Source organism: Hylaeus anthracinus, unplaced genomic scaffold (genome assembly GCF_026225885.1).
Source record: "Hylaeus anthracinus isolate JK02 unplaced genomic scaffold, UHH_iyHylAnth1.0_haploid 11997, whole genome shotgun sequence".
NCBI lineage: Eukaryota > Metazoa > Arthropoda > Insecta > Hymenoptera > Colletidae > Hylaeus > Hylaeus anthracinus.
In genome coordinates, this window is record NW_026534344.1 from 11,499,418 (window position 1) to 11,524,843 (window position 25,426).

The window sequence follows — 25,426 nt, forward strand, 5'->3', positions numbered from 1 at the left end:
AAAATTAATAATGTACATCTGGTTTTGTTCGAAGAAGGAGCATCCTTTCGTGCTGTGATATGTGATAATGTTACTATAAACTGGATACGATAAATAAATTCTAATTGCAAACATGAATTCGACACATCAAAACGATACACAAAATCCTGTTGTGCTGTGATAATAAAATTGTTCCAAAACGAATCTATCTAATCTTAAGTCTTTTTCCCTCAAAAACCTATTGATTCTATTTTAAAATCAATCTTTCTCACCCACAAAGCTATTCCATGAACACGTTGCGATCCATCGCGTCCAAACTTATGAAATCCCACCAAAATTTTCCCAAAGAAGAATTTCGCTATCTGCTATTGCAATTAATACAACGAGACAAGAAAATCTTACGATCTTCTTTCGCATGCATCGAGCGATTCTTTTCACAGTGCCATGGTCTGCCTTGCTGCCCCAAAAAGAGTCCCGTGACAGCTCAAGGAGCGAACAGTCGGTCCCATAAATAATCCTGGCCTCGATATCCATTTGACGGATCCATCGATCGGCCATGAGTTTTTCCCTCAGCCAGGGTGGCGTCGGTGTCACCGTCGTCATTCCCGTGGCCCTGGGTGGTGGTGCGTGCTGGTGGTGGGTTCATAGTATATCCGTCGCGGCTGTGGCAGCTAGTCAGACAGGTTATGGGCACCGTTCGACGGCCAGCAAACACATCATTTCTTAAGCGAGCTGAAAACTGAGTCACGCGAACAATCCCGTCAATTAAACTACGTAGTTTTGAAACGTTGGCTTGTCCTTCTCAAGTCCGAAGACCACAGAACAGAAACCATCCTTCTTCGACGCAACCAATCAGTGAAATGATGACTACAATGGTCAGCCCAATTCGCTATACAGTTCATCGAGAACAGTTTCGCATTGGAGAGGGCAAAAAGTTCTTTGTGACACCAATTTTGTCCTACTATGAGATTCTTGAGAAACAAAGTCTCTATAACTTGCATTTAATGGTCCAATACTTTGTTAACATTTCCTGGATAAACTACTCAAACAAACGATATAGATTTGCCAGTTGAACAAACAATTTCAAGCTGATAGAACCACATTTCGAGTGTAGAAATTAATTCTGAACCTTTCTAAAGTACACTTACCATTTATTTATAATAATCATATTACTTCTGATCTTCCCTCGCATATTTATAAAGAACATACGTAGTTGTAAGAACAAAATGTCGAAGCAATCCGATTCTTTTCATTTCTATGAAGCTTGATACTTGAAATCAGATTACATGAGATTTATGTGAATTAAGTATTAAAAATAAAATGTTTAAAGTATTGTTAAATTTGACTTGTAAAGCTCTCTTTTTATGTGTTATGATTGTATCGTTCAAGTTTATCAAAAATCCTGTCAAATAACTGATCAGAAGAGTTATTAATTAAAAGTATCGCTTATAATATAACTTTAAAAATTGTCTCGTAGTTTTCATTGTAAACTCCCTCCCATCGTTCGAATCATAAGCGATGCACGGATTCGTGGAACGCAGATGGGAAAAAAAATAATATGGGACAGCGCTCGTTCCAGTATGCTGTGCACACAGCCTCGCGCGTTTACGCGGCGCGCAATGGGAACGCTTGTTAAACTCGCGCGGGACGGTCGCCTCGACAATGAGAAACCAATCCGCGTGCTCACCGCCTTACGCTGCAACGGGAGGATGAAAGAATGCCACAAAACCGGCCGTAAATCCACCTCCCTCGAGTGCGTTCGCCGGCGTGAAATTAAGAGAGCAATGGCGAGAGATCGGCCACCGAGCGCACTCTCCTCTTTCATTGGGAGCTGCGAGAATCGCTATAGAATTTTGTTAGACGACCTCCATCCGACACTGTGATACTCCTGAATCGAATAGGACAAGAATGGGACAATTTTCGAAGCATAACACACTTTGTTTTTTGTGGAGAATCTTGTGGTAATTTTGGACGCTAGATTTTAGTAACGTATCGACTACTGAAATTAATTTTACATGGAATTTTATTTCATTTTGTATGAAGATTTAATTTCCGTGATATTCCTGAATAAAGAAGAAGAGAAATGAAACAATTTACACACTCGTACTCTTTATCTTTTATAGAGAATCTCATAGCACCACTACAATTATTTTAACATAGACCACTACAATTCTTTCCACATTGAATTTAATTTCTGCCCCAAAACGATTTAATTTCTTTTTCATAAGTATTTTAAGTGAAACATCTCACAACGTATTGAAGTACCCAATATCATTTATTCTTGATATTGATAGTTATCGAATGCTATTGAACAAAGAGTACAAAATTACAAGCAAAATAAAATCTCAATATATCTAAAATAATACCACTCCAGAAATATTAATAGCATGGCACCTGAAAGCACTTTAATCCTCTATGGACCGAATTTTTGTTTTCTGCAAACAACTTGCAAGGCATTTATTTTAATATTTCAAATTGTTGGTGCTGTCAACCACCATTAATATTATTAGTGATTATCAGAGATAGTATATAATTAAGACATATACGTCATTTTGTGAAAAGATTAAAATCATTTGGTAAAATGCTGATATATTAACATGTGACCTGAAAGTTAGCCAGATCCATAGAAGGTTAATCTTAGAGTAAAAGTCACGGGACAGACGAGCCTCCGAACGTTTGTATCCCCTTTGAATTCAGTGAAACAATGTACCAACACACAATAGTGTGTAGAGAGTCTATCCAAGAATGAACGTTATGGGAGTAACATTATGTTGTCGCGCATGGGTGAAGGACGTGATTCTGGTTGCAAGTTTGTCAGTGGGTAAAAAGTGGCTAGTAAAACAAGCGAAGTGTGATCGGTTATGGCAAAAGGGTGTGCAGGGGGTACAGTCGATCGAAGGGGTGGTCAATGGGGATTGGCGAGGAGCTCGTCTGCTCGGTGAACCGTGGATTAAGATAAACCCTTCATCGGTTTCTTGTCGAACGATTCTTCTCGTACGTTCGTTGCCGCGAACGCGAAGATAGCACTGGCTTAAAGTACTTTCCGTCATTCCGCAGAAATTATTTAACGCTCCTATCGCCGGCGAGGAGCCACCAAGAGTCTGGTAAAAGTGCCAGGAAAACAATTCGACCATCCACGGAATTAAACATTACGCTTATTATCCACTTTCTACGTTTCGAAATTCTCTGCCATGGCGTACGCGCATTGAATAGTTATTTTGTTGATGAGAAATTTAATTGGGACGGAAATACAAGTGGTAACTCTAGGCGTAGTTTAGTAGAATTATAATTGAGAAGTGGATATACTTTGTTGATTAGTGTAAATGTGCAAGTTTCGTCGAATAAATTGGGAATCGTTACAGAGATCCAAACTTATTAACCCTTTGCACTCGATAAGTGACTCTCGGTCGCCACTAGATTTCACGCAGCGAATCAATCAACAATAACGTTTATTGAGGTTTAATTTCTTTGAATCTCAAAATGTCAATAAAATGATTGTCGGTGAGGTAAAGGTGACCTGATTTTTAAATCTCAAAGTAGCTACATCTGCAAGGTCAATGTAAGCTTAGATTCGTGGCAATAGAATGCCTCGAGTGCAAAGGGTTAATTCCGACATGATAGTAGATTTAATATACGCTTAAATGAAAGTCTTTTAACCTAATTTCCACCTAAAAAAAACCAAGGATAACACAGTATACTAATCCTCAAGGCACCAAAACGTTTTATCCGCTCCTACTATGAGATCCCACAAAAACAATATGTCTACACTGCGCGTTTGAAAAATTTCGTTTACACCACGCTATCGACAAAAGATTTCAAAGAGCCTAATTCCAAGCGTCGACTACGCGAAGAAATCATCATAGGCCTCCGGTATCGAACTGTCCCCAAAACAAACCCAACGGCAAGAATACTATCATGCTCTCTCCTACAACTCCGTTTTCTAAAACTTTCGACGATTTGTTCCACGGAATAATCCACCTAAAACCTTTCTTTCACCCGTTAATAAAACCCAAGGCAATTTTGTGTTTCAAATCGTCGAGTTCCGCTGGCTACCGATTCCTGGTAAAAACGCTTAACGAAGTTACGACTCTTTCGACGACACTGAAGAGAAAAAAAAGGGGAGAGGGCTGGAAAAAGCTAAGAGGAAAAAAGAAGCTGAGAGCCATGGGAACAGTGTACTGTGTCGAAGCGAACCGTAGAAAACGAAGAGGAACCCGATGGTAGGAATTCGAGCAGCGAACCGAATGGAATTAAATAAAACATGAGTCACCGTAGTTCGGAGTTCAAGAAGTTGCTAGGCAGCAGGCGTTAATAGACTGAGCCCGAAAGAGCGTAAAAGAATCCTTGACGTCCGAGGATGGGCAAACACCTGTAACACCGTGTTGGAGTACACGTGCCTCACGTGCCCGGGCGTGGCCGTGACGAAGGTGGCGATGATCGCGCAAAAAGCAGCCGTGACAAAAAGTCGATCAGCTCGTGCTGATCGAAAACTTGGAATATCCGCGCTGAAACGGTCTGTGGAAGCGTCACGGGGTTACGTTTACCTGGAGACACGAAAACAGTACGCGTGACTTTAGGAATTTTTCGAGCTGGGTCAATTTTGACCAGTGATATTCAATTTCACATCTTGCGTGGTTGATGTTACTGTGTTGGAGGTCGACACACTTTTTTCGTTCAGTTATTACAGACGACGATAACGTTGGTTACGTTTTCTTTGAACAACTTAGCAATCGTAGTTTTCTACACGAGTTCGATTATTTATTTTATGTTTAATTGTTTTCGAGAAGAATTAGTAAAAAAGAGGCAACCAAATTAGCAGTCGTCCAAGTGTGACCTTTTGGAAATAATTCCAATTGAATCGAAGATCAGAATTGTTCTTTTATATAATATTTGTATATATTCTAGATGCTATGAAAAATATTCGGTTATTATTATATGTATTAAGTCTAAGATTTTTTTTAGACATGAAAATATATTTATTCTATAATGTATTGTCCATTCTGTTATATGATCTTTTACTATCTTTTGGGCAAATTCATGATACTGGGTTTGTAAAAGTCTTCACCAAGTTAAAACAAACACCACCATAAACCGAACGAACTTTTTAGCCAACATAATATTATAACTCGGTTATATGTGTGTGGGTGTATGCCGATTCAAGTCCCATTTGTAAGAAGCTCACGTGTTTTTGCAGTGACTTGATCTTTGAAAAGAAAGATATAAGCATTTCTTTGAAGGTAATTATTCTAAAAACCTGTAATTTGCAACTTAATCTTCGACTATCGATAGAATGGACATAGTCGCATGCTCTCAAGCAACACTGGAACAGCTAAAAACAAAAATCAGTATTAGTATCAACGATGACGTAAATACCTATGCGAGTTAACAAAGATTGCACGTAGCTCGTCGAGGAAATGTTGAACCTTTACCCAAGATCACTGTTCAGTAGAATCATCATTCCATGTCAGACACGCAACCAGTCACTGATGCGCCTAACTTCGATGTTCACCATTGCAATTCTAGCTAGCAAAGGCTTGATTACGACTCTATCGTTACGGAACACAGTCTTCTCTGTAATTGGATAATTAGTTTGTGTAAATGGGTGACCATCTGGGAACTCCATACGCCGTTGGCGACTAGCAATTTTTTGAAGTTTATCTGAAAGCAATAAAAATAGAATATAAGCTACTCGCCTTTCGAATTTTCTTTTAATTTATATAAACCTTCTTTAACCTTTCCATAACATCCCCAGTATAGGATAATTAATGTATGATCTTCACTATAATCAACATCGTGTTTGAAGTTCATCTGAAAGAAATAAAAATAGAATATTAGCTACTCGCTTTTCGAATTTTCTCTTAATTTATATAAACCTTCTTTAACCTTTGCATAACATCCCCAGTATAGGATAATTAATGTATGATCTTCACTATAATCAACATCGTGTTTGAAGTTCATCTGAAAGAAATAAAAATAGAATATTAGCTACTCGCTTTTCGAATTTTCTTTTAATTTATATAAACCTTCTTTAACCTTTCCATAACATCTCTAGTATAGGATAATTAATGTATGATCTTCACTACAGTAAACGTCATTTCTCCTTAAAACAAAGAAATCAAATTTTGTCTTCAGCATCTCTAATAATCCAATCAAAGACTATACAACTAGCCAATTTCTACTCTTTGGGGACCTACTCCAGACCTAATCATGAATCCCCAATATCACAACTGTCGATACAAAAGACATTTCATTGCAAAACCAACTCCCATCGAGAAAGAAAGAAGAAATACGCCAACACGTTTTATTCAATTCCCTGACCTTGGGGTGCGTTGTTTCTTTCTGGTTAGCGAATTGGCAAGCATCTTGGCAGGTTGTCGCGCCAGACAACGAGGCTTCAATCTCTCGAGCACGTTACAACGCTTTCCCGCGTGCGTAGAATGAACCCGCGCGAATGGGATCGGACAGTCAGCATGACTCCGCGATGCTAGCCCTCGATCATGGTGTCCCGCTGACTATTTATCTTGTTATATCGAGGTGATTCGATTCTAACAGGAGATCAATGACGGGCCACCGACCTCCTCGGCTTTCCAGCTCCTTGTTCAGCGCACTTCGACTTCCTGGACTTGGTGGTTGGTGAGGACCCTCGCTTCGAACTAGACTACTGTAGTAAATTTCAATGAAAACTTGAGGAAGCTTCGTGGACTCTAATGATGGAGATGGATTCTAGATAAAGGTAATTGGTGTAATTTGTATCTTACAAAATTTGAAAATTGAGGAAGAATGAGGGGAAAATTGTATCAGAAGTCCTTGATGACTTTAGAGTTGATTGGATGAAATAGTGCATCGATACTTTTTTGTTTTTTGGTAAGTCACAAGACACATGTCTTCTCTCCAATGGTGGTAGGCAATTTGATACTTTATCTTGATGTCACAGAACCAAAAGGTAGAAACTTAGAACGACTAAGAAAGAATAACGAATGATATTCTTATAAGAACGACGAATAAGAAAGAATAACCAAAACATAATTGTCAGTAGTGTTACAATTTTGATGTGACTGTTGGAGTTAATCGATTTGTGCAGTGAACGGCTCATACGATGCAAGGATGAACAAAATCCTCGATACGATGTCGATAAAAATAAATATACAACTACATTGAATCCAATAAATTAATTTACTTCAATAAGAGTTCTTTAGAATGAGACTCCCAATTTGACCACGAATTGTTCTAGTTGACTCAGGGTAAGAAATTCCTATTTCTGGCTGGAATCGACCAGAAACGCTTCGAGTTCGACCCAATCGGAAGAATCCTGGACGTGAATCAATAATGCGAGGACGATCCGAAGAATAGTGGTATAACGTGCGAGCTAACACTTAGCTGGAGCGACAAAGGCACGTCTGCCAGACCATGTGTTGCCTAATGGTCGCGTTCGACAGTCGCCCAACAAATATTTATTGCTGCTCACCGGATGGCGAATGTAAACGTTCCGGTCAGCTCTAATGGAGAACACCTAATTCCGTCCACGTGGTTGTCGACGTTTCTTTCTCCTCACGAAATTAATTTGACCATCGGATGATAACTGGCGAACGTACATGGAAAGCATCTTCTTTAAATGACTCTACTACCTGTGTTCGAAACGAGAAGATAATATATGTAATTTACGACTTGATGTTTATTGATACACAGGGTGGAGCAATAATTCTAGCTTGAATATTTCTGTTATTTATAGTTCTATGATTATAGTCCTTGTCAAAGTGAAGTTGCGTTGTATTTAGGTATACTTATAATTAGATCGAGGGTGTTTATGCAAATTCATATTTTTATAGATTCAAATAAAGAACTGAAATTTAAATGAAACTATATTTTGTCTTGTGTTGAAATTTCGTCTATTTTTGCATTTATGCTCGTCCTCATACTTTCCCCCATATTTTCACTTGCCAAATATTCATAAAAATTGAATATCTTCTATTCCTCTAACAAATGTTTCACAATTTCATAATTCTAATACAAATCTAAGATTGAGGAAAGCAGAAACCACAGGCAGAAACATTGTAGATACATCAAGCTTCACTCAATACTAACATGAATTTTAATAACATAAAATGTGCATGCATGTAATTATATTTTTTGTATTTTGAATCAACTGACTAGCAGACAAGTTTATATCATCAAAGCTCGTCAGATTCCCAACAATGCACCACGAGAAATAAAGTGAAATAAAATTTGGTGAAATGCAGCCTAGACGAGTTAGTTGTGGGGAGACTCGGAGTAAAGCTTGATTAATTGAAGCCTCGAACCGAACGTTCACGAATAGGGCCACGGGCCAGGTATTTCGCTAATCAAAGAAAACGTCGCGAGAACGTGAACTGTACGTCAAGACAACAGAACCAAACAACGAGGGCGGACGGAGACGGGGACCGGAACACGCGTCAACCCGTCACTATGGCCGAAATGTCGGCAGATGTTTGCGTAGGTCGCTAATGTAATATCGTTTGCTCACAGAGTATCGAATGTTGCCGACAAAACTCGCGAGGAATGCTCAAAACGGTTTACCAGTAACCAAATAAAAATATATTGAATAGCTTTCACCTGGTGTATCGTCACAAACTTTTCGAGAAGAACAAAATTGTGTACGAAAATATATTTAAAATAGTTTAAATAGATTAAAATACTATTCATCATTCAAGAGAAAATTGGACAAGATTCGAATCTGATTAAACGTAAATAATAATGAAATCTATACATATTTTTATTTATTTTCTGAATATGATAAGTAATTTATATCGTCGGTCACGCTACTACCTCACGCTACTAACTACGACTGGGAAAATAATTTCCCTCCGGTAGATTGCAGACTGTAAATCATGCACGAGCTCTAAACCTTTCCTACAGGGAATAAATTTTCTAAAACTATCCCGAGACACAAACGAAACATACGTGGATAAATACTTCGTTAATCAATATAATATTACTATTTCATTTTTGATAAATGCATATGTATATTCTGGCTAAGTCTTGCATACAGATAATAATTTGTGTTAATTAAAATTCACCTTTCAATTCATATCTAATTATCATTGAATCTCATATATTATATATGAGAAGAGGAAGAGGAATAACAACTCACACTATGTTATTAAACATAAAGTAAACAATTTTTGACAAAACAAAAGTCTTGATAAACCTTAACCATGTATCCATGTACTTTATTTAAAGTGACAAACTATTTGACTATAGTTATTGCACTTATAAACCTTAACCAGCCCTGGATGAATGCGAAGAGGTTAAATGATCCGCGAGAAGGAAATGGGAATGCATGAAATAACAGAAGCACCATTCGGACTAACCGCTGACCCCATTGGAAGATCGTTCTAAGCACGGACATCTAATTTGCGCGAACCAGGCGCGTTTTAGATTAATCGCTAGGCGGGACACCCTGGCGCTAATTAACTTATCATCGATGGACACACCCGCGGCGCAAACCAGCGCGAAAAGCATCGGGAATCCGTGGATGTGTAATAATAAATACGGCAGCGTCGATGGAATAATAAATAAAAGGCTCGCGAGCATAAATCGCTTTCCTATTAGCGCCGAGACACGTGCGAGAGCCTCCCTCGAGCATGCGTTTCACCGATTTCCCGCGAAGCAACTTGTTTATGGTTAACTGGTCAAACGATCGCCGAGACCTGTTCGAGAACTAGCCGTGGTTCGCCTATCGAACGACCAGCGAAACTTTATTCCACCGTTTTTCAGAATAATGTTCAGGATTTACGACCAATCGGTTCGATGGGGGTTAATTCTTGCCGATCCTCTTCTGGTTACCCTTCACGCGGAGGATTTTTCTGTGACCTTTATTTATATTCATCACTGTAAATTAAATTGGTGGTTGCTTTCATTTATTTGTAGTTTCACTATGTGGTATGATTTCATTTTTATTATTTAACTCATATTTTTATTTAGCTGCATTCTTCGCTAAAAATCTTTTAGCATATTCATAATTGTACGTTAAATTAGTACTTGGTTCCCTTTATTTGCACTTTCATTATGTAGCATGTTTTTACTTTCATTTAGTTCTACGTTCTTGGCGGAAAGTCGTTTAGTGTATTCATCATTATACATTAAATTAAGTAGCTCCTTTCATTTATTTTTATTATTTACTTCATATTTTTATTTAGCTGCATTTTTCGCTGAAAATCTTTTAGCATATTCATAATTGTACGTTAAATTAGTACTTGGTTCCCTTTATTTGCACTTTCATTATATAGCATGTTTTTACTTTCATTTAGTTCTACGTTCTTGGCGGAAAATCGTTTAGTATATTCATCATTGTACATTAAATTAATAGTTACCTTTATTTATTTCTATTTAATTATGTAGCATATTTTCGTTCTCATTATTAAATTCACATTTCTGTCTAGCTACCTTCTTGGCTAAAAATGGTAGCATCCTCTCAGGTTCAAAAACGATGATAACGTATATAAGTGTTTGGTAAAACAATAACTAGTAAATTACATAAAAAAAACAATCTTACAAATAGGACAAAAATATTGATTTCAAATCAGTATACCTCCTACACAACAATAGTCTTCTTCTTCTTCTTCTTCTTCTTCTTCCTCACTCGTTCAAATCGTCCACTAAAGTCTGACAATTAGGAGTAATCGAGCCATTCGAAACAGCGCAATCCGCAGCAAACTTCCAAGCACAATCCGCGAACTGCGTTATTTGTCCACGACGAACCGTCTGGTCTTCAAACGCAATCGAAGATTGTTCCGCAGGATCGTAACTCGCGCCGACCAATGGCCATTTGCGTGATCGCCGCGCGAAATAGTTCTCGCGGCACTGCGCGACGATTCGACGAGTAAACGACGATGACAGAAGCGATTCAGACATTGTTCGCGTCCTCTGTAATTTAACGGCGCGCCGAATGGTGGCGACGTTCCTCTACGATTTTACGACTCGGCTCTTCCAGCCGGCACTCTGGAAACAAAGTTTTCGCGTTAACCAGGAACTTTTCAGCTACGAAACGTTTTGGGAGAAGAAGAGACAAATTATACTTTCGAATACCAGCCTTCGAGTCCCAGATTCCACTGGTATCTGTCCAATCGATCTCGCGTTTGCTTCTGAGCGAAAATTCGGTTTGAAAGTATAGTATTTGGGGGGCGCAATCGACACTGGAAAGGACTTGGGTAGAAAATCTGTAATTATAAAGTTTAGGGTAGATTGATGGATGGTACACGAAATATGGTGAGGTCTCGAGTTTGATTTGTGGATCTAGAATTTTAACAACTAGCTTCGTTTTAATAGATAAATATTATGTTGCTTCTTGCGAGAAAGATTTAATTTTTTCTCGGGCCCTTTTAACACGTTGACTCCCACGCTAAGTTTTGTGAAAATTTGTCTGAAGCTTGAACTTAGTATTCAGATAATTGGAAACCACAAATCGCAGCTTTATCTTGCAACCTTATCAGAAATCAGGAATATTATCCAAATTCATTTTATATAATATCTCATCTTCTGAATTAATTTGATTAATTACCAGTAAAAAGTCCTGTCACCCATATATGAGTAACCAACGTGTTAAAACAAACATAAAAAGTATACATTATAAAATTGAAGATCCGTCACCTTTTCTATATATAATTGCATAGAGTACGTTACCTTAGCCTAAGCATTTAATTCCTTCCCATCTGTACGAAGTTCATCCCTCTCCACAAATAAATAAATCGCTCGTCTGGCCACACCCGTTATCAGTCGATAAACTTTCAAAATAAATTACTCCAACGCTACGGGAAAACAACGGTATACGCGGCTAGCATTATACTTATACTAATCAAGTGCAACCATTAATTACTCTGGATGTTCTTCAGGCGTCCCATAAAGTCACGAATTTTAATCGGCAAAGTAAATTTTATTTATCAAACGCGCCGGCGAGAGACGATACACATCGACCAATTACTTTTTAATAAACTGTGGACAGGTGTTTGCCCGGATGAAAATTTATCGTGTAATTAAACGAGTCCCATTGGCGCGTCTCGGGCGGCGGGTACAACGATATCATCGGCGGCGGCTATATTTTACACAGTAGCCTCGAGTAATTTAGTAAAACGCTCGGCCGAGCGTGGAAAAAGAGATCGAGACGAACGGGAGGGGGTCCTGGAACCGATAAAAATTGAATTACAACGTATTTTAATCGCATCGAGCAATCGATTAGTCACGATCGTAGATCAACGACCGCCCACGCGGACGGTCGAGCTATAAATACCAAGCAACGAATACTCGTGATCCCGCGTCTCTTAATTCGTGACCGCTGTAATTCGTGTCAGCATCCTTAATGGCGGCCGTGTCGATAATTTTACGAAAACAGGATATTTAGTGAGTGCCCGTGCCGCAATTCTTTCTTTTTAATTATCTTTGTATTCGTTAAAGGTAGTCTCAATGGAAACTGTCTCCATGTTACTTCGCCAGCAATGGACGTCTGAATATTAACAAAATCGCTGAAGTAGTTGAGATTTCAGTAGTTTGATCCTGATGAATGGACGTGATCCCCTTTGGAATCTTTATTTTATTGAGTATTCTGCAAGAAAAGAATTGTATTTATGACAAAGATTGGGAAAAACTTATACAAAAATAGTAATATTAGTTGTATGGCTACTTTCTATTGCAAATTAAATTTACAGAAAGTAATTTATAACTCATCTTCCTTTCTGTGTATTTTGGCACGAAATACAGTCAGTTATGAAGTACTTGTACTCTCTATGTTTATTAAAGGTCTAAATTAGTTTGGTGTTGATGTTTTCAAATAAATTTTCATTATGAATATGTACATAAATAAGGTTCACACATGTACATATACATTTACAATGAAAAATTCATTTCATCAATTCATTAAACTTGTCATTTGATTTAGACTTTCAAGAGATATTGATATTAAGGGGAGCGAATAGTAATACAAATTTTAATCAACAACAAATATTCAGTCACTTATAATTCTACTTTAAGTAAAAATTTTCATTTGACATTTTGTTACATTAAATTACCAATCTTCTAAGTCTATATTAAAACTAGAATTATAAGTGATTGATTATAAAGAAACTCTGAATTCAATTGCAACATACACGTTTAACGCACCGAATAACACCACTTCGAATAAAGCTCTTCTGCGTGAAAATGGACTAAAAACGTGAACCGCAAACAAAGCATGTTCATGCACTACTATAAGTAATTTTTATTTTATGATAAGTACCAAAACTCCGCATCTGGTGTAACCCTGTAATCGTGGCTCGCGTTATCGCGACGAATATGAACTCCCCGTGAAATCATGGAAACGTGAAAACGAAGACGTCTTCGTGGAAACCAGCGTTTCCCTTCTGGCACGTCTCCTCGTAATGGACATCGAACCTCTGGTTCGTCCAGACCGATCAGGAATTAGATAGATCGAGCACGGTCGAGAAGTCGACGAGCTAACACGACGTGGCTCCGATCACCGTTTCTCACCGCCATGGGAAGATTTTCCCAGTGACCGTATCCTCGTGCACGGCTGGAAAAAGCCTGCAACGCGAATAGCCGGATCAGAACTGGTATCTCGAGATCAATATTCATCCAGCTTCTTACCCCACCCCCTGTCATTACGATTTGTTACTCCTGTTCCCTTCCTCCCATTTTCCGCGTTCCGTGGCTTGGTCTTCTTCCATGTCTTCTTACTTAACCGGGCATTCTTCGATCCGATATTTTCTCCTGTCGACGCGTCCAGTTGTCGGGGACGTATGAATAAATGCAGCCTCTCATCGCGATCATCTCCTGTAACGTAAAACGACGATGATGTCACTGGATGCGTGTTGGAATAGATCAAATTACAATTGATCGATGCGAGTTAGGAAACAAAATTAAATACGTAGGTAGCCGGTTACTTAGAGTGTGCAGAAACTTATGATTAAAATTTAAAATCGATAGACTTTTGAGGAAGCTTACTTAGCTCTCTGTGGGCGAGACTACTTACTTTAAATGGTATCTCTGTCTACAAGTTGCTACAAATCTTGCTACAAATAAATAACACAGGCAGGGTGAAACTTGGATATGTAGAACGCAGAGTGGATAAAGCAGATCACTCTGCTGTAATACTTTTAGAATTATTCGTGTTTTAGTGTTAGCGAGTCTTGTCAACAGAATACACCGTACTAGAAAGTATCTACCATACGAGTACCTACCCCTCGAAAGACTTTCTTTAACAACCCCAAAATTCAATCAATCGGTAATCCTCGAAACACCTTAATTTTCGTTTAATTAAAATAGACGTGACGAGAACTTTCGTCCATAAATCTGACAAAGAAATTGCAGCTTTCTTGTAGGAAGCAGGTGCCTTTTAAATAGCTTGCAAGCCACCGAGGTAGCTCGTTTGTAGCAAAAACAAATAAAAACTCTCCATTCAGATAACAGTCAGGCAATAGCAATTCGCAGAGCAAACAAGGATCACAATGGTACGAGTAAATTAGCCTTATCTCAGACAAACGGCGGCAATTGCACCGAAAACGCGTCGCTATTAATAAGGCTAGCCGCGCTCGCGAGTTTCTCGGCAATTATTCAGATGACTGTGTGAATAATTACTTGCTATTCGGCCCGTTTGCCGCGTTAAGTGGGCTGGCCGATCGCTATCTGAACGTAGCCGACCGTTTGATTAACCGTTGATTATTCAATTAAGGAAAAGTATTTCGTCACGGTCAATTGAATGCCCGCTCGCGGCTGTAATAAAGCGCGAATGTGGCGCAAAACCGTCCCTGAAACTTCGTAACCAATTAATCCGTCTATTGTTACGGGATGCGAGGTAAATACATGGCACGGGAAACTGGAGAAGGGAGGCGAAAAAAGAAATTCAGAAAGAAACCGAATGGGAATAGAAAGGCGGGAGGGAAGGGAAGGGAGGAGGGGAACGAGCACCTGAGGGGATATTAACTAATTCCGTTCGATTAAAACAACAAAGTCCAGGGAACGGCAAGAACTCCTGGGACCGTCTCGACAGACTTGTTCACGTGGCGGGAACTCGTGCTTGCTTCGTCACCCTCCAAGCCACAATTTCTTCACACTAATTACCGATCCGTCCCGCCCACCTGACAAGTGAGAAAGTGTGAAACACTCGGAGGCCGATCCTGAACCCCGCTACTAATTGTGAGTCCGCTCTGGTCGCGACGATTCCGCGACAATTTCGCGATGCAATCCACTAGATCACCTAAGTCTATTAGGGGAAAATATCGAGCCGATTGGTGGCTACATTGGAAGTACTATGTGTAGTTATTTAAATAAAAGGAAATTTTTAAATTGAGCGCATATAGGTACGAAATGATATCGGTGTTCTCATAGGTGGTGAATGAAAATACGAAGAATAGTTATCGAATTGAATGGAAATAATGGGTATTCGAGAAGCGAGTATGGGGAAGCGAGAATGCTACGCAGGCTTGTAAACAAATTTGTGATTTTTACGAACAAAATGCTGTATCAAAATTTTGATGTCAAAGATGCATCACGCTGTGGTGGACTAATCACAGAAGGATGCGATGAAATCATGCAAATAATTGAGAAACGCCACGAACTTTTTCGAATACCCAATATATAAATTAGCTAAGTTGTGTGTGTGCATACATTTCCAAAACATTTCTTTATTTCTCATTTCTTTCGAAATAAATGTAACATCATTTAATTTAGACAAATTTCTTCAATAAAGATGGAGAGTACGAATACTTATGGAACTGTGTATAGAGAGGCATAAATATCAGCAATGTCGGCAATAGCTATTTGAACAGATGAAAATATTAGTTTGTCTGCAAAGTCCATGCCGATTTTTGGTAGCTGGTAAAGATCTAAATATATCGGGTGATTAAAGACAAATAACATGTGTATATCCCTTAAAAGGTGAAAAGGTTATGGATCAAAACGGAGCTTACGTAATTCAATAAATAAAATATTAAAATTCCCTAAAATGTGCATTTGAATTTTTCTTAAAAATTTGCACAAACTTTCTGGACAACCCAATATTAAGACCAACTGCGTCCAACTGAGTAACTACAAATAGGTACTACATTTATCTACATGGAATGTAGAAAATTCTACAAACATCCACTAAAATGGATGAAAATTGTACTATTCAAATAGGAGAAGATTAGAATCGTCCACGAAAGTATTCGATTGCAACTCGTTTGGGGTGTTCAGGGACCCTCCCATCTCGATGAAATTTATCAGGACCAATTCGTTCGGCACGAAGATCGAGATAGAGAGATCGATTTACGTGAATAATGAAACGAAGAAGAAACTTCCTCGTCGATAAATTTAACGCGTTACGGAACCGCGACCGGCACTTTGCCGAAGAACAAGAGTGTTCCACGTCGTTAGACTCCGAGGTTACGTCCGGGGTTCGAGAGTCCCATGGTGGTCCCCCTCGACCAGGTGGGCAGCCCCCACCGATGGTAACTAATTAAATCATGAAAAAGGCGGTGAACGTGCGTCCTACAGTTTTTACGAAATTAATAAACCGGAACCACCAGTGGCTCTCACGAGCTCTTCCTCCGTGAAACGTTTAACGAGAAACTCGAGGGAGGATGAACAGTGACAACGGTTCCAAGAAATTCCAACCCATTCCAGAACTTACGCTACTTTCGTCATGCTTTAATGTTCATAATTTTGTGAATTTGTAAAACTTGATAACTAATTCATTCATCTGATAATTAAAAATTGAAAAATTACATTGTTTGTGTATAAATGAATTATATATTTAATCTTTACCATGTTCAATAATATGTATATCGTGTATATTTGATTTTTATTTCATGTTGTTAGACCATTACTCTTTATTATTCCTTTTTATCGTACTGGAAACTGTACAATACTTCTGCATCCTATTTTCATTTCATTACTCTTCAATACATGATCATTTTGTCTATAATGCGTTATAAATATTATCAGTAGACTGTGGATGTTTATACAAATTTATATCTTTATATACACTGACGAAGAACAGATATTGTACTTAAATTAAAGTATGTTTCGTCTTTTTAATATTATAACGTGCATTTTATTTATCAGATTTCATACATCTATGCGTTTATAGACAAAAATGCATAAATATATCTGCTAGTTTAATTATTAATGAGCTCCTTCCTCTACTAGTAGTATTTCTCAGCTAGTACTACTCATTCACTCACTGTCTAATCTCCCAAACTAACACTGATATGCAATTGAGAATATTTTTAGAATTCTTAGGTTAAAAGTCACGTTTAAAATCTTGGTCCAAAAGGATTAATTACAAAACGAGGAAGAGTAAGGTACAAGGAAAATTCAGTGCCATCAGATTTTGTGGGTTAGCTCTATTTTTTAAATAACGCTCGAAAGCCTGTTGATCACAGCTCGGTTATGGGGGAGACCTTAAACGTTGTTAGAAGCGTGACAAATACATTTAACACCTACTTTCAAATTACTCAGCATGACGTTACAGAAAGATTGGGTCCCCGATAAAAACCTCCTATTTCTTCGTTCACCGCTCATCCGCCCAGTAGTTTGCATCTCCACAAAAAGCTTTTTGCCGTGGTCGCCTCGCGCTGCGTCGAATCGATAAAGTATTAATCGAAGTGACCATTGGTTCCCCGGTTTCTTGCGCGGACCTCTTGAATGAGCTACCATCTAACACTTAACTGATTCGCGTCACCTGAATTTTGTGCACTCCGCAAACCTGGCTGGAGCTCGTCCTTGACCACTTAAAAATAATTAACAAATCCAGGGAATTTTTGGAAATTGCTAATTTATACGCAAACGCGGGAAAAGTAGAGTAAGATGGAACTTAAATAAATTTAGTTAAAATAGTTTGAAAATGAGCAATGGTCTAAGCTTGCAAGGTAAAAATTATGCTATAGTAGGAATTGATATAAACGCGTAAACATCGAGTGCTATTCTCGTAATTCCTTCTACCAATGTTCGAAGCTTCCAAAGTAAAGGTTACACTATCTCAAGAATTAATATAAGTCCGCAAACATTGAGAGCTATTTTTAGAATTTCTTTTAGCAATGTTTTAAACTTCCAAAGTAAAGATTTTACCATCCTAGGAGTTGATATAAACGCGCAGACATCGAGTGCTATTCTCGAAATTCCTTCTAGCAATGTTCGAAGCTTCCAAGTTAAAGATCATACCCTTAAAATTCTTTCTACCCTGAGATCACCATAACGAAAACTATGAAACAGAAAAACCATAAACATCGTCCCTCAAATTTGCATTTACTTTACCCATTTACTTACCCATTCACCACCCACAAAAAACTTCCCACTCAGAAGATCGAATCGCCTAAAAATTCCTTCTTGCCTGAGATCACCATAACGAAAACTATGAAACAGAAAAACCACAAACGTCATCCCTCATTCTGTTTACAGATTCACCACCCCTAAGAAACTCCCATTCAAACGAAACAGTCGCCAGCAGGGTCCAGCATCATACAAATCATCGTAACGCGATAAAACAACGATCAAGCGTTCTCCAAGCAACCCCTACCCACCCTCGGCGAAAAGATGATTGGCGAGCAGCGGGGTGAAACGAATTTTACCCGTCCGAGGTCGTCCTCGAGTTGTCGAACGCGCGATGGGAATAAAACGCGAAACTGTAAATTGTGCGTGGGAAGAATCGGTCCCTGGGCGGTCGTGGCGGTCGGAGCCATGCTTTTCGTGGCTGAAAGCTGGAAACCCACCCTTGGCGCGTCCAGAGGGTTGATCTCCCGCGGTACCAGGAAAAAGTCGAGGAAAGAAACGACACTGAACGATTTAAATGCGCGTTCGAGTGTTCGTGGGGCGGAGGTGGGCCTCGAAGGAACCGAAGGAAATTTGTTACGTTATGTCGGGGTATCACTCCCCAGTGAATATGAAGGAAGATTTCTTGGTTTGGGAAAATCGCAAGGAGAGGGCGAGATGGTCCTCTCGACACGATGGGACTCGAAGGTTTCGGGGGTTTGGCGCGGTCATCCTTCGAGGAAGCTGGAACGGGTGGAGGGGATACAGAGCATGGTGCCAGGAATATAAAACGGGGGATAAAAGAGACGGCGGACACATATGCGACTCGTAAAAGCTCTCGTGAAAAGCTGCATCCGTCCCCGTCGAGACCTACCCGTCGAACTCGGCCTCTCCTACATTTCAATGACGCCAACTGCCATGGCGGTCCTTCACGTTTTCATCCGAAGGGAGGTTTGCGTGAAGTTTCGCGCGTGCTGGTGTCGAAATTCTTGCGGCAGGCATTCAGGGATGTAGTCGAAAGTTGAGTTGCTATGGTTAAGTAGAGTCCATCACAGAAATTCACCAATGTATCGAAGGATTATCAATGGAGTTATATTTAGACTGTGGATGTTTATGCGAATTCGTATTTTCACAAGTACAAAAAAAGAATTGCCTTAGCTTCTTTTACTTGAATTATCTTCTCAACGGTATAACATGTATGTATATTATTGTTGATATTCTATATATTTCTGCATTTATACATGTATTACAGATATCACCACATTTTCATTTACAATAAATGCGTCTTACGTTTCAAAGTGGCTACATCCTTATACTACACACTACTTGCACATCTTCCAACCACATGCCACATCTCCGAATTTAAATTATATTCTTCTAATTTTCCGAAGGCCTGGAATTGGTGGCGTACCTTTGGAGGTGTTACTCCTTGAACCTAAGAAAATTGCACTTGAGTGAAGGACTACTACTCTCACTAATGTGACAGAAATGCATCTTTTCATCCATAGAATCTGTTATTGCTAGACCAGTTGTACTATGAATAAGGAAAGCCTGAGTACCATTATACACGTTTCTACATTCTTTTTTAATAAACTTCTCCACGCTTCTTGTACCCCGTGAAGCACCTTCGACTTCCCTTTCCATTCGTCAGATTGTCCAACCCAAGTTCCTCGGATGGGAAGGCTCCCATAATCAACGAAACGCGGCCACGAATCGTTCGGAGGATCCGCGGCGACATCGGGTTTCTATGGAAACGTACAAAAGGCACGTTCAGCCTCGGGGGATCTAGCGATATCGACGAATATTAAGAAATAGCTCTCGACCGGCATTTCCGTACATTTGCGGACAGAAAACGAGCCATTCGTTTGCCGGCTAGAACGAGGTGCTGTCTATGCATGGCACGCCGGCACCACCATCCGACTGTCCCATAAATAATATCTCTTCCCCCTTTCGATTCCTCTCGCTTCTTCTTTCTGGCCGTGTTCATCCCTCTCGCGGTACGCCCGAGAGCCGTATCTCTTTTCAGATATCGCGAGCCGCGCGAAAGCGAGCACGTAATTCAGGACTCGAATGCGAGAGACGTTTCTCTCGATCGACTTTTCGGCTGCAACGTGTCGCCCGTGTATTTTAATTTCTGGCAATGCGCGTGGAATCTTCCTCCCGTCTATATTTGAATTGATTCAAATGTCTGGCGTTTATGATAGGAGAGTTTCATTTATTTAACCCTTTCACACTTATAGGATGAGTGACTGTCGAGATAAGACGTGAAAGGGTTTAATTTATTCAAATCTCTTTTCAGATCATGTGACTCTGAGGTCACATGTTTATTGTGTACACTTCTGATCTCTGATATAATGTTATTATCAATATGTGTCTGTCGTGATTAATGGTGTAATACAACAGGTCTACAAACAATTTGATTGCAACAACTGTCTTACATTGCCGAAATATTCTGCCATGGCACCATTGATAAACGCTAATGATGGTATATAAATTCAAAGAAAAATGTTCATCTACACTCGCCCATGTGTGAGAAGTTGCAACATTATATGAACTGTAGAGGATTATTTATGCGAGCTCCTTATGTTTACAGTAGGAAAATTTAATTTATTTAAACACCTTAGAGCCACAGTAAGATGTAGTATCATACTGTACTATGCTTTATTAGGGCTCTATTATTCTGAGCTAGGATGTATTATTGTGTAGTATCCTGTATTAAGCTATATTAAGCTGAATTAATCTGTATTATTCTGTATTATTCTGTACTACGCTGTATTACTCTCTATTATCCTATGCTAGAATATATTATTCAGTAATTTAATTTATTTTACCCTCCCCCACTTATAGAATTCAATCTTCTTCCTCTTCTGTGTCTCCATCAAGCGCAATCAACTTATCCAAGTTTCCCCTGCCAATCCCAACCCTTTCCCCTTTAAATTTCTACCTTCACCCAGAAAATATAACCAGACAATAAGGTTACATCGATCCTCCACCAGCGAATTAATCGCGTCGCGACGCGCGCCGCCGTTTCGAGTCACGATTGGCGTTGGTTTTTTTTTTCCAGGCAAACGCCAAGCCTGGAAACACTTCTAGACAATTCCTGGCGGGATTGTCGGCCGCTTAATCGTCCATTTCCACCTGTCAGTCCGTTCCTATGGACGCACAAAAGGCGATCTCCACACCGACGTGAAACTCCCTAGGCAAGAAAACGGGGGATCCGTTCGGGTAGGATGTCGAGGGACAAAAAGAAATTCGACGTTCGAAGAGTCCGGGTGGATTATGAAGCGCATACTGCGCCAAATAAAAATCGCATCCGCGCCAGGGGGAAGACACGGAAAAACAGAGACATTGCTCGTCGTAGCGGGGAATTACCGGAAGAATGTCCCGTGGAAAACTCGTCGTAGGGATTGGCTTGACAATAAGCTGTTCCGTGGTCACTGCACCCTGCCTAGGTCCGGACGGCTGCATCCTCCTCCCCTGGAATGGAAGACAATTCGTGGATATAATTTCTTAAGAGGCCATTTTCGTACGTTTGCGGGAGAGAAAGGTTTTTTTCGGGTATTGTTGTTTGTTCGGTTACGGATTTTTATAAGTGGGATATATTGTTTCCTCGTCATTCCTTCTAGGATTGATCTTTCTTTCTTGCTAGAATATATTAGACAAAATTTAGAATATATAGGACACAAGAATTTTGGAAGAATTATCTCTTTGCTTACAGATTTTATAAGTGGGATGTATTGCTTCCTCGTCATTCTTTCTAAGATTGTTCTTCCTTTCTCAATAAAATACATAAAAAGGAACGTTGGACATTGCCTTTGTTAATCGGATTAAAATAAAATCAAGTTCTTCGATATACAGGAGACCATGCAAGTGTGACAAATCATAACTCCGTTCAAATGCCAAAGATTGAATGGTTCAAAGAGTACTATATTTCTAGGACCATATTTGTTTTATAAATGCAATGACGCATGTGCAAACGATAGCTGCATCCTTATAAATAGAAGTGCATATCTGTTCTGCATAAATTGAATCCCTTCTTCATTCTACATAAAAAAAAAGTATTAACTTAAACTGCCAAAAAAATGATTACAAAGTAATTTAAACAATTGTTTGTAATGAAAAAGATGCTCACACCTACTTGGTCCACTCTGCATACAAACAGTTCAACTCCACACACTGAACAATATAAAGTACAAAAAGAGGATATAAACAAAAATATTAACAAACTAGAAAAAATAAACTATTCATATGCACACATATGTACCAAAGAACTGGCCATTCCTCTAGCTAGACGCGTCGTACGAATCATATTTTTCTAAGGCGATAAACAGTACGCGAGTATACTTATCAATCCATTCAGCTGGAGTAAATATTTAACGGTCCGACGAATCGAAATCGGATTACCAGCGAAGCAAGAATCCAGAACGGTTGCGTCTCGTCGCGAGGAAACAGCGATTAGAAGCGGGGAGGGGAAGCAGGTCCAGGGGAGGAACCGGAGTGACAGGACGAAGGAAGGGTGAGTTTCTTGCTGGATGGACGGCTTTTCTTGCGGCGAGTACTCGCTGCGACACAAATAGCGTATGATTGAGTGAGCGCCGCGAGGGATTTCCAGGCCTGGAAACGGAATATCGCGCGAGGGAGGAGAAGAATGGCGCGGAGAAACGTCGACGTTTAGCCGCAGCAAGGGTGGGACACCCCCGTAGCGCCTCGCGGGAGCGTAACGACCCCCAAAATCGACAGTCTTCGAATTTACTTCCGCCGACCCTCGTCCACGTTCCTCCAGATTTCCGCAGCGACTCGCTTATTTGCGTTCCCCTTGCTCCTGAACATTTTTGGAGACGGAGAAAAGTTCGCGGAGAAAACAACAACCCTCGATCAGCAACTATGAGTTGTTTCGTTCTAGGGGATGATTTGAAGCTCGGAGAAATAGGCTCCTGATTTCTTGCTATGGATTACTTATTCTGGATCTTAATATGGATTACTTATTCTGGTTGTTTATATTAACTCACTCATTCATTTGTTGGAAGAGTTGAAACATTTTTACGTATTATTTATTGGTATGAATGGTTCGATCATCAGGGTGTATTTTTATTAAATAAATTATATTGTGGTAAATATTGGATTATCTAGAAAGTTCGTGGCAATTTTTAAGAAAAACTCAAAGGCACATTTGAATTTTTTTATATATTTATGGAATTACATAGGTACCATTTTGTTCTACAATCTTTCCACATTTTAAGAGATATATACGTGTTATTTGTTGTACCCCGTCTACCAAAAATCGACATGAACTTTTCAGACAACCCAATAGTAATAAATTATCCCGCATGATGGAACAGCATATTTGAGTGTGATAGTAAATTGCCTACCACACGAATGTGTGGCTATTTTCAAATGGCTGAAAGTTCGGAAAATAACACCGTATAATTATGCATCAACCCAACAGGACTATTTCAAAGATACACGAATACCGTGTCCACGCAGTTTCGCTGGTTTTTCGTGGGGACCATAATTTTAAGTAAATGTGGCCCCTGGGAATTCATGCGTTCGTACAATGTCTCGAGCAATTCGGTTTTTCTCCCCGTTCGGGGTAAACGAAATCATCGATTGTCGGAGGGGGGTCGCGGGAGAAGGGGTCGATCAGCTAAACGTAACCCCTGATCTCAGGTTCGGCGTCTTTGTCGCTCCCGAGGACGCTTTAGATCGACAGAAAAACGGAGAGGGGTGGTCTGAGTGGTCCCGGTTTATCCGACTGGCGTTTCCGGCGGCGTATCGCGGTCCTATCGTATCGATATGACGGCCCTGAGGGTCGCCAGAAGTAAAATCATTAGTAATGCGATTGTGCCGCCCTACGGCCACCATTTCTCCATCCCTTGGACAAACGTTTTCTGAGTGTATCCGCGGATCTTTGCAAAATTCCCGGGGAAGGGTGGACTCGAACCGTGAGCAACCTATGTTGATAAATCAAACATCGTTCTCTGCGTGGATTTTGTTTTTCGATCAAGTGTAAACGACCTCATGGGGCACGCGACCCTCGAAATGGTGACTTCGCGTGGATGGCCCATTGATTTGAACATTTGCGATTTTTTATATTAATGTGACAAAGCGGGTGCTTGTGTTGAAATAATTTAAGTGCTACATAGACTCAAGCATTAGTCTTTATAGTATAACGTGTTTGACTTCAATTTTCTTTGGTATACAGAATGCTTGAAGGAATTTCTGAATTGTTCAAACAAGCTGTGTTTATAAATATTTTTGTTATGAACGGGCAGTCTAATTATTCTTGAATCAGATATTTTAAATTCTATTGTTTAGTCGGACAAGAATTACTAATTGTCAAGTACAAAACCATATAAATATCGAAGTAGAAACAGTAAATTATACAAAGAGAAGAATGCTTACTTCTGGCAGAAGGTCTTACCAGTTAAATGCTAAAATTGTACAATTCTATTAGATTCTAAAAATTAAACAGTTGGCCTGAGAAACATCAATAAATAAAAACTAAACACAACATAGTGTACATGGTCACCTAATGAAACTAAAAATTATCACCTTGCTTCTTACATATGTGTGAAATATGAAATAAAAAAAACTAACAAAACCACAATGAGCATCCAAAACTATTAAATAAACGTTGACCTGTATTCAACCAATCTTAAAAGAATAATTGCGGCAAAAATTCTCCTCGAATCGTGGAAGGAATACCAAGCGTGTGTCGTTGATTAACAAATGGCCACTTTGTAAAACGCTAACGAACGTGAGAACTCGCGCGGCGCGTTTCACAAAGTGATCAGGGAGAGCATCGAATTCGCACGGTGTAATTACCCGTTCGATAACGCCCGCGAAATTGCCACGTTCATCGTCATAAAACGAGCAACGATCATGCCGCGTCTATGGAACGCCTTGTAGCAACAGTTTTCGGCTCGTAAAACTCCGCTGCCTTTCGCGTCCAACGAAAACTTTTCACTTCGATTCCAGTATTTATCGGCGCTCGTTACGATCACTGTAATCGACATGCAATTAGCCCGAGCAGATTAATACCGTTCGAATGCTGGTAATAGCCACGTTACTCGATGTGTACAGGCCATTTTTTACACGCTGTTTACCAAAGTAACGCGCAAAAATAAATAGCGGCGAAACTCACGTGGATCTTCTTCAGGTGCATTTGATAATGTTTAAGTGTTCTTTTTATTTG

At 39.5% G+C, this 25,426-nt stretch overlaps 2 long non-coding RNA genes across 3 annotated transcripts; both read right to left on the reverse strand.

The window, feature by feature from the left end:
• Nucleotides 1-1,990: 1,990 nt before the first annotated feature.
• LOC128889631 (uncharacterized) lies at nt 1,991-12,550 on the reverse strand. 2 transcript variants are annotated; one of them, XR_008460475.1, is made up of 9 exons: nt 12,242-12,550; nt 11,831-12,132; nt 11,638-11,762; nt 11,034-11,174; nt 10,547-10,956; nt 5,863-5,937; nt 5,713-5,787; nt 5,409-5,637; nt 1,991-5,308 (listed from the first exon to the last, which is right to left on the reverse strand). It is a non-coding gene; the product is annotated as an uncharacterized LOC128889631 (long non-coding RNA). The 2 variants fall into 2 exon arrangements; XR_008460474.1 differs by having other exon boundaries at nt 11,638-12,132.
• Nucleotides 12,551-13,241: 691 nt separating this feature from the next.
• Nucleotides 13,242-14,244, reverse strand: LOC128889633 (uncharacterized). Its single transcript, XR_008460477.1, has 3 exons — nt 14,184-14,244; nt 13,591-13,776; nt 13,242-13,527 (listed from the first exon to the last, which is right to left on the reverse strand). It is a non-coding gene; the product is annotated as an uncharacterized LOC128889633 (long non-coding RNA).
• Between the last annotated feature and the right edge of the window lie 11,182 nt (nt 14,245-25,426).